Source organism: Acomys minous (assembly GCF_964271855.1).
Source record: "Acomys minous genome assembly, chromosome: 8".
NCBI lineage: Eukaryota > Metazoa > Chordata > Mammalia > Rodentia > Muridae > Acomys > Acomys minous.
This window is the reverse complement of record NC_140489.1, coordinates 6,767,223-6,776,609: the sequence shown is the minus strand read 5'-3', so window position 1 is coordinate 6,776,609 and position 9,387 is coordinate 6,767,223. Positions and strand designations below refer to the sequence as shown.

The 9,387-nt window shown below is 54.0% G+C and overlaps 1 gene segment (V, D, J or C); it reads right to left on the bottom strand.

Annotated features, from left to right (window-relative positions):
- Positions 1–806: 806 nt before the first annotated feature.
- On the bottom strand, positions 807–8,508 carry LOC311603442 (immunoglobulin heavy constant epsilon-like). The segment is given in 7 exons: positions 8,421–8,508; positions 4,273–4,554; positions 3,811–4,128; positions 3,407–3,727; positions 2,962–3,322; positions 974–1,133; positions 807–890 (listed from the first exon to the last, which is right to left on the bottom strand).
- Between the last annotated feature and the right edge of the window lie 879 nt (positions 8,509–9,387).

The following is a 9,387-nucleotide window of genomic DNA, read 5'->3' as shown; positions in this document are numbered from 1 at the left end:
GACTCTTACCCTCTCTGGTCTTTGTCCCTGCCCTTGGGACCCATCACTACAATGGTGGCCTCAAACATCTTCTCGAAGGGCTCTTAGGGACTATGGAAAAGAGCTTTATTAAGAAATCAGAGACAGAGTAGGAGTGCCAGACTGGGATGGGGGTTGATGGGGCCTCAGAGTCTGCTGCTGTGCTGTGGGAGGCACCTTCTCTTGCAGGGGGACTCTCTGCCTTGCCCAGAGGTCTGAAGTGCTCCTTTCAGATTTGTGGCCTCACCCCTGAATGTTTGTCTGTCTCTTCATTCTTCAGAGACAAGGGGCTATAGGGAAAGGCTGGGTTACGTCTGGAGGAAGGGTGGAGGGCGGCTGGTGGAAGGTGCAGGATGGCTTTTGAGAAGCAAGGTCTGGACTTGTACTGTGTTGGTTTTGGGTGTCCAGGCTTTGGCTCTGGGGTCTAGGTGGGGGCCTAGTGGGGACTCTAGGCCCTGGGTCCTTGAGGTTTTTTTTTTTTTTGTGGTTACTTAAGTCAAAATGGAGTGACCCTGATGCCCATAGACCTCGGTGAGCCCAGGTGGCCAGTATCCACCAGGTCAAATTTATGGGGACAGCTATTCTTCCAAGGCTTGTGACAAGGTCTCTGCATGTAGGCCAGCCCACATTGGTGCCTGAAGATGGATGATCATATGTCAGTTGTTGGTCTCCACCTCTGGTCCCTTTGGGGGCAGTCTCTGCTCCCCTTCTACCACCCGTGGCAGAACAAGTACCTCAGGAGGCTCAGACACACATGGATGCAGGCCTGTATGGAGCTGGCATTGGGCCTATGCCCTGGTCTGGAGGATGTTGGCATAGTCATGGAGGGTCTGGGGCACACCCTGCATCAGCGTGGAGAAGACCCATTTCACCTGGGGAAAAGGCATATGTGAGAATGGCTCTTTGATGTGGCCTAGCCCTCCCTGGCCCCATCCACTGAGATGCAAGGTCCCACCTTGAGGAGGGTGACGGCAGCCCCATAGCTCACGCTGAGCAGGAACAGGGTGATGAAGATGCAAGTGCTGGTCCACAGCTCTTCCAGCTCCTCGCTCTCCGCCTCTTCGGTGCACAGGTCCTGGAGGTCTAGCTCTGGGGGTACCAGCCAGTCAGCTTCCCTTCCCCAGACTCCATGTGACAGTGGGGAGGGGTAGGTCCCACACTGGTCTCAGGCAGTCTTGGTGAAGCTACAATGGCACAGGTCTCCATCCCACCCACTCTGGGACTGCCCGGAGTCTCTGGTCAGCCCAGGAAGCAGATGCCCTCTTTTCTCTCCCTGAATGCGCATTCCCTCTTCCTCCTCTGGTACCCACAGTGTCCTGCTATCTCCCACCATTAACACAGGATGCCTCTCTCTTGCCTGCAGAATTGCACTTCTTCAGAGAGTGCCCAGGCCCCCCCCTGGGAAGGACTCTGAGCTCATAGGTTCATTTCTAGGACTTCCATACAGCTTCTGGCTTCAGGAATCTTGGCTGTGGCCTCTGAGAAGGCCAGGATACATGGTCTTGGAGCTCAGGCCTGTGGGACTCTAAAGCAGCCTCCGGGCCTTGTAAGGGTTCTACTCCTGCCGTACTCTCCCTGTTGTCTGCTTTACCACTCTTACCACACAACCCATCTTCCTGCCTTGGGCCTCCACCGCCTCTGTCTCTCCCAGTCTGGGGTGGGCTGAAGTGTAAGGACCAGTCTAATGGTAGCTCTGAAGTGCAAGGCTGACTCTGCCATTGGTGATCCTCAGAGGTATCTCAGACACAAAGCCTGGACACTCATCTCTGGATATGGTGGGCGTGTATAGGTTCCAATGTGTGCATGACTGTGTGCGTGTGAGTGTGGGAGCCCTATGTGCTGCAGTTGGTCCCAGGATGGGTGTGGAACTTGCTTTGGGTTGTGGCTAAACCAAGAAGCGTGATGAAGCCTCCTTGTGGGGTGAGTGTGTGTGGAGAAGAGCGGTCTGGGAGGCCGAGGCCGCATGAGCAGGCCATGTGGAAGACATTGGGCTCCCTACCAGGGTGCAAATACTCTGTTTCTATCTTGGGCTCTGTGGCTCAAGTGTATGAAAGGAAAGGATTGGGAACTGCTTGAGTTAGCAAATGGTAGTTAGTGGGAAGCTTGGTGCAGGCCACATTTGAGCATGGGTGAGGTGTGTTGCTGTGCCAAGTGCCTGCAAGTGTGTGCTGTTGGTGGAGCTGCCTTAAGGCTTAGTGGTCTCAGTGTGTGAGTAGGCGTGTGTATGAGTGTATGTGTGTGCGTGCGTGTGCTCGCACGCGTGAGCAAACATGGCATAGATGAGGGCACCTGACTGTGTCCCATTCTGGTCCTTGGGATGAGTTTGGGTTGGAGTAAGGCTGGGAAGTAAGGTGAAGGGTACCATGTCCTGATCCAGGCTTGGTGTGACCATATGGCAGGGAAGGTGGTTGGGGCTGTTGGTTCAGCCTCAATGGATGCTGAGTACAAAGAGGGGGGTAGGAGCAGAGCCACATGGAGTCCTGCCTTCCTAGATGCTTCCTTAGGCTGTTTCTCTATCTGAAGTGGTTCTCGTGTCCAAGAATACTTGGGAGCAGGAGCTTGCAAGACTGATGGGTGGGTGCTGAGGCCTCCAAGGCTGGCTATTTCAGCCATTCCTCTAGAGATGTCCTCTATGGCTTTTGAGCCCCTTTCAGGTACATGATACATAGTGAAGGGTAGGAAGGACTCGAGTACTTCCCTGAACCCCTGTAACGCCCCATTTGTCGAATACCCAACACATGTCATATGGGTGAGCTTTGCTTCAATCTTGCCCTCTCTTGGAGTGAACCTTCTTTTACGTTCAAGACACTTCTGCACATAACCTGCCCTCCCCAAGAACAGGCACCCAGGGCTCTAAGCAGGCACTGTTTATTGGGGGTAGCTTCCTGGTGTTGTTACAACAGTGAGCAGAGCTCTGCCATCCACTTTCCCCACCACAGCTACTTGGAGCCCTTGAAGGGAGGGAGGGAGGCATTACCAGGGCTCTTGGATACTGATTTCTCTAGCTTCCTAGGTTCCCGCAGTGCCTCATGGATCACGCGGCAGGTGAATTGTTTACTTCGTGTCCACTGTGCCTTGGTGACCTCTAGGCGGCTGAAGATGAAGAAGCCTCGTTTGGAGCCATTGGCTAGCAGAGGTGCTGTGGTGCTGTGGTGCGTGTCTGGGATCAGCATTTCATCCTGCAGCCACTGCACAGAGATGTCCTCAGGGAAGAAGTTCTGGATCAGGCAGGTGAGTGTTCGTTTGTCCTTGTTCTCCTCCTCTGGTGGTGGGAACACATACACCTCGGGGGCTGAGCGCTTGCCTGCGGACAGACATGAGTTAACCAGTTAACCATGCTTTCTGAGCATGAAGAAGGGTTGGGCCACTCTCCATCTCCTGTGCTCACCTGGGGCCTTGGTGATGGCCCGCACAATGGGCTTGGGAAAGTCAGGGTGGGTCACTGTGCACCGATAGCCTGCACCTTCAATCCAGTCCTTGGTATCCACTGACAGGATGGAGGTGATACTGGTTGTGGCATTACGGTGCGTGGCGAAGCTCTGGGTTACTGAGCCTACAGTCTTCCTATGCTCTTGGGTCCACGTCACAGTGACATTATCCTTGCTTTCCAGGTCTACCACCAGACAGGTAAGCTTGGGAGTCTTGAGTACATACAGGTCCAGGGGGCTGGGTGGGATCAGGTAGGTATTCACGCCACATGGCTCGTATTCTGTAGGACAGGAAAGGCTATGTGAGACCCCCGCCTTTCCCTCAGAAGTCTGAGGTCTGGGCATCAGCCAAGTGAGGACCTACCTGGGCACTTCTGAGCATAGGCAGAATAGGTTTCCATTTGGGAGGTGACCACGCAGGTGAAGGTGCTTTCAGACATCCATTCTTCCTGGGTGATGTTGAGTTCACTGTAGGTAGAGGCTAGCTTGCCCTCTGTCTTGATTAGGATTTCATTTGAAATTTTATTTATCTTCTTTCCGTCCTGTAGCCAGCTGACAGCGACGTCATTGAGAATATGGCCATAAATGAAGCAGTAGAGCTGGATGGTGGAGTGGAATGCATTGGGGTCGCAGGACGAATGGAGTAGCCTCACAGTGGGCCGGGTAATGTTTCTAGGTGTCACTAGGGCAGAGGCAGAGAGCTGTGAGTCTCTCTTCAGCCTTATGTTCCCTCAAGCCTCACCTCAGGCCCCCTAGTATGCTGGCCACTCCCTGTCCTGACCATCTTCTCTCTTGCTGTAACTGTCGCCAATCCAGCCCCGCTTACCTGCGATAGGCAAACTGCCATTGAAGACGGATGGCTTATGTTCCACGTGGCAAGTGAATTTCTTGACTGACTTGTCCCAGGTGGTCAGCTGGCTGGTGGTGACCTTGAGTTCAGAACCGACGGCAGGGAAGTTCGTGATGCTCTTGTTCAGGGAGTCTGGATACCAGTTCACGGCCACCGTGTCAGGGAAATAATCCTTTATCAGGCAGCCCACGGAGGTAGTGTAGGCAGGGTCTTCCTTACAGGGCTTCAAGGCATAGAGCGAAGGGCTCTTGACAGAGGCTGTGAGACAGGACCTAGGTTAGACTGGCATACATCACTGCATGCCTACAGCTTGGGGGGGGGGTGGCGAGTAGGATTGTTGTGACAGAAGCAGGGCTCTGGGACCCTGTTCTTCTGGGAAAGAGATGGTCTTGTCTCCATTCTCTAAGCCCAAACTCAGATGCAGGGAGCCCCCTGATCCCTTGTACCCTACCAGGCTTTGCTCCCTCACTGCCCCCAGCTGGCCTAGCACAGGGGCTTCCAGGAAGGCAGGATGTGAGCCTTGGAGGAAGAGGCAAACGTGCCCTCTTTCTTGATTGAGAAATCACGTGGGAATGCATTAGGTATCTCCTGTCTGTCCTTCAACCAGGCAACAGTGACATCATCTAGGAAATGGCCATAAAACTTAAGCAGTAGAGTTGAGTGGCAGACTGGATGGGATTAGGGCCACAGGGTGGACAGAGTAGCTGCAAGGCAGGCTGGGTGATACTGACAGAGAGACCAGGCTGACCCTTGGGTTTAAGTCCAGGGGACAGGTACCCTACAGGGCGTGAGGACCCAGAAATCCAATGAATTGCTGTTGTCCCTTCTGTCTCCACTCTTGGGAACTGGGGATTCAGAGCCTTCCTGGGACTTGCTCTGCAAGTTACATTAAGTCTGTTTTGGGGGGCATAATGAAGTCAGAAGTGCTATCGGGCTCAGCCTTTCAGATGCATGAGGCTCTGTTTTGCCATAGCCAGTCTGCATAGTGTTCTGCCTCTCAGATCACCTCTGTAGCTCCCAGACAGCCCATAAACAGAGAATGAAACAACTTCAGAAACCACCTTGACGGCTGCCTAAATTGCTCTAGCGTGCACACTTGCCCATGATGTTCTCTTGGGCCGGGGCCCAGCTCAGCTCTGGGCTAGGCCCCTGGAAATCACAGGGTATTCCAGCTAACCTTGCTTGGCTCTACCCACCCAGTCTACCTGCCTACAACAGGACAGCCTTCTTGGAGGACAGTTCAAACACCCATAAATGATTTTGAGTGATCTATTTTATTTTTTAAATTTTTCATTAATTTATTCTTGTTACATCTCAATGGTTATCCCATCCCTTGTATCCTCCCATTCTTTCCTCCCTCCCATTTTCCCCTTATTCCCCTCCCCTATGACTGTTCCTGAGGGGGATTTCCTCCCCCTGTATATGCTCATAGGGTATCAAGTCTCTTCTTGGTACCCTGCTATCCTTCCTCTGAGTGCCACCAGGTCTCCCCCTCCAGGGGACATGGTCAAATATGAGGCACCAGAGTTCGTGGGACAGAACACTCTCCACAGTTGAGTGGAGAGTCGGGTATGAGTGATCTATTTTAAACCCAGTTCAGTTCAGCACCAAAAAGTCCAACCAGGCCAAAAGACCCATAACAGTTTGGCCCAGTCCAGAACAATTTAAGTTAGGCCCAGCTCAGCTCAGCCTAGCCTGGCCAATCCCAGCTCAGCCCAGGTTAGTTAGTTCAGCCTAAGCCAGCACCCTCCCTCCCCCCAACCCTCAGCCTGTCCCAGCTCAGATCAATAAACTCAGCCGGGCAGAGCTAAGCACAGCCTAGCCCCGCTCAACTCAACCCCAGTTCAGCTCAGCTCGGAATGGTCTAGAAGTGTCCAATTTGGCCTAGTTTATCTCATAGCTCCATTCAGCCTATCCAGAGCTCAGCCCAGCACAGGTTAGCTCAGCTTGATCAGACTAGACCAGTCATTCTAGTTCATCCTAGATCACTCCAGCTCAGTCCAGTTCAGCTCAGCACAGCCCAGCTAGGCTCAGCTGACTCAGCTTACCCCAGCTCAGTCCAGTTCAGCTCAGCACAGCCCAGCTAGGCTCAGCTGACTCAGCTTACCCCAGCTCAGTCCAGTTCAGCTCAGCACAGCCCAGCTAGGCCCAGCTGACTCAGCTTACCCCAGCTCAGTCCAGTTCAGCTCAGCACAGCCCAGCTAGGCCCAGCTGACTCAGCTCACCCCAGCTCAGTCCAGTTCAGCTCAGCACAGCCCAGCTAGGCCCAGCTGACTCAGCTCAGTCCAGTTCAGCTCAGCTCAGCCTAGTGGAGCTCAGCCATCTTATGGAAGTCTATCCCAGCTCAGCTCAGCTAAGTTCAGCTTATCCCTGTTCAGCCCAGCCCCACACAGCCCCACTCACCATTACTCAGCCCCACAAACCCAGGTTTGCTGAGTCTAGCTCAGGCCATATCAGCCCAGCCTAGACCAAATCATCCCAGCCCAGCCTTCCTTAGTTGAGCTCAGTTTAGGTCAGCTCAACATAGCCCAGCCTAGCCCAGCCCAGATCAGCTCCCCCCGCACCCCTGCCTCCAATGCAGCTCAGCCAGGTCCAGCTAAAGCCAGTTCAGCCCAGTCCAGGCCAGTCCAGCCTAGTTCAGCCCAGTCCAGCTCAGCTCAGTTCAGCTGAGCTAAGGTCAGCCCAGCCTAGCCTAGTTCTGACTAGATCAGACCAGTTCAGCTCAGCCCGGTCCACTCAAAATAGCGCAATCTAGTTCATTAAGCCTAGCCTAGTCCAGTACAGCCCTGCTCAGCTCAGGGAAACCTTATTCAGCTTAGCCTAGCTTAGCTCAGCCCCGCTCAGCTCAGCTCAACCCCACCAAATCCTTCCTAATTTAACCCAGCCCTGCGTAGCCAAGCCTTGCCTAGCTCCATTTAGCTCAGGTTAGCTTAGCCCAGCTCAGATCAACCCAGACCATCTCAGCTCAACTCAGCCATGCAAAGTCCAGCCCAGTCCACTCTAGCCCAGCAGGTCTAATCTAGTTCAGCCTAAGTTAGCATAGCATAGTCCAGCTGAGACCAGCCAAGACCAGTTTAGCCCAGCCCAGCCTAGCCCAGCCCAGCCCAGCCCAGCCCAGCCCAGCCCAGCCCAGCCCAGCCCAGCCCAGGTCAGCCCATCTTAGCCTAACCCAGTCCAGTTCAGTCCAGCCAGACCAGCCCATTTTAGCTGACTGTACTCTGTCGAGCTCATGCTAACCCAGCTCAGCCTAGTCAAGTCCAGTTCAGTTCACATCAGGCCAACCTATCACAGCTGAATATACCCCACCTAGCTGAGCCCAGCCCAGCCTAGCCTTGCCTTGCTCAGCCTAGCTAAAGCCAGATCAGCCTTGCTTAGGCCAGCTGAGCCCAGCCCAGTGCAGCCTAAATCTGTTCTGCCCAGTCCAACCCACATAGGCCCACAGCCCAGGCTCAGCCCATCCCATCCCATCCCATCCCATCCCATCCCATCCCATCCCATCCCAGGCCATCCCATCCCATCCCATCCCAGCCCATCCAGCTCTTCCCAGCCCAGTCAACCCAATTTATTCAGCTCTGTCCAGCCTCCCCAAGTTTAAGCTAGCTTCGCTTGCTATCCAGGCCAACTCAGGCTCACTTTACTTGGCTCATTCAAGCTCATCCCAGGCCAGCCCAGATCAGCCTGCGTCATTCAGCTCAGCCCAGTCCAGCTCAGACAGACCATTTGTGGACTCTGCTCTCTTTGTTGTTAGTTCACGACAGGACGATTCCTTGCTGTCATTTGCCAGCTCTGGGTGACATTCTTGTCCCAATGGCTTGCAGGCAGGATTCTTGTCCCAGTTATCCTGGGGTTTTTGAGATTCTTGTGGCATCTTTAGTTTATCTTGGTTCAGCCCTGTGGGATTGAGATCCACAGTAGCGTGTCTTTGTGGGTAGCTGCAGCAGTTTCTAATATCTGTGTGCCTAGGGCTGGGAAGTGATGCCTGAAGGGCATTCAATGACCAAGAGACTCTGTCCATGTTGGAAGACATCCCAGGTGTCCCCTTCCCACCCACGACCCTGAAACCTGATTGTCCCTGTTCCTTAGGCAAGCAAGCCCTTTTGCTCAGGTTCCCATGGCTGTCATACCTGAGGTCCTCTGGTGGGTGGCTGTGGCTGGCCGGGCTGTCCTCATCTGCAGCCAGGCTCCCAGACGGTGTGAACCTGTAGTAACCATTGTTATACTCGTGCCCAGATGGTAGTACCTAGGGCACGCTCTGCCTCAGTGCCCTCAGCTAAAAGTGGGGTGGGAACCCCCGGCCTTAGCAGCCCTGGAAGTTCCCTTTTCATTCTGTTCTTGGGAAGTTGACTAAGGGACAGTAGGGTCTCAGGTGAGGCCTCTTTCTAGGAGACACACCTGCATGCTCTGGCCGAGACACTCTTTTCTCCATTGTCTGGCCCCAAGTCTCCCCTGCACAGCTTTCATCTTGATGCCTTGCGTGTGCTCGCAGTCACCACGCCTGCTCCCTTGGAGTGCCACTGCCCTGAGAAGGGACTAGGCTTTAGCCATTGTCTTTTCTGTTCCTTTGGTACCCCTTCAAGGGGGAGTGTGGCAGCCATTAACAACAACAAGGGGGAGTTGTTAACGAGGAGCAAAGAAGACTAGCCTGCGGGCCAGATATGACATTCAGAGCTTCTGACAGTGGCTCCTGTCCCAATTTTGGAGCTGGCGTGCTAAGGAGAGTGGCATTCCCTGTCCCTCACTCACAAGCGCGGGACTGTCCTTTACTTGCTGCTCTGGCAGAGAATCCAGAAAGCCAGAGCACATCTGGGTTGTGACTGGGTTACATGGAGCAGTGCAGAAACAGCTAGCGTCTCTTCCAGGCTTCTGATCTGCACTGTGGGGAGGGAAGAGAGTCAGGATGGTATGAAAGGCTGGGCTTTGGCCCAGCAGCTCCCCTAGGGGAACTGGCAGTGCCTGTTTTGGCTGAAGTTGGTGTGTCACTGACCTGTGTAGAGCAAGATCATCCGGGTACAGGTTTTCTCTCTACACTGTGGTGTCTCTGTAGGACCATGGTTCCTGGGAGTTCCATGAAAACACATGGAGCTAAGCTCT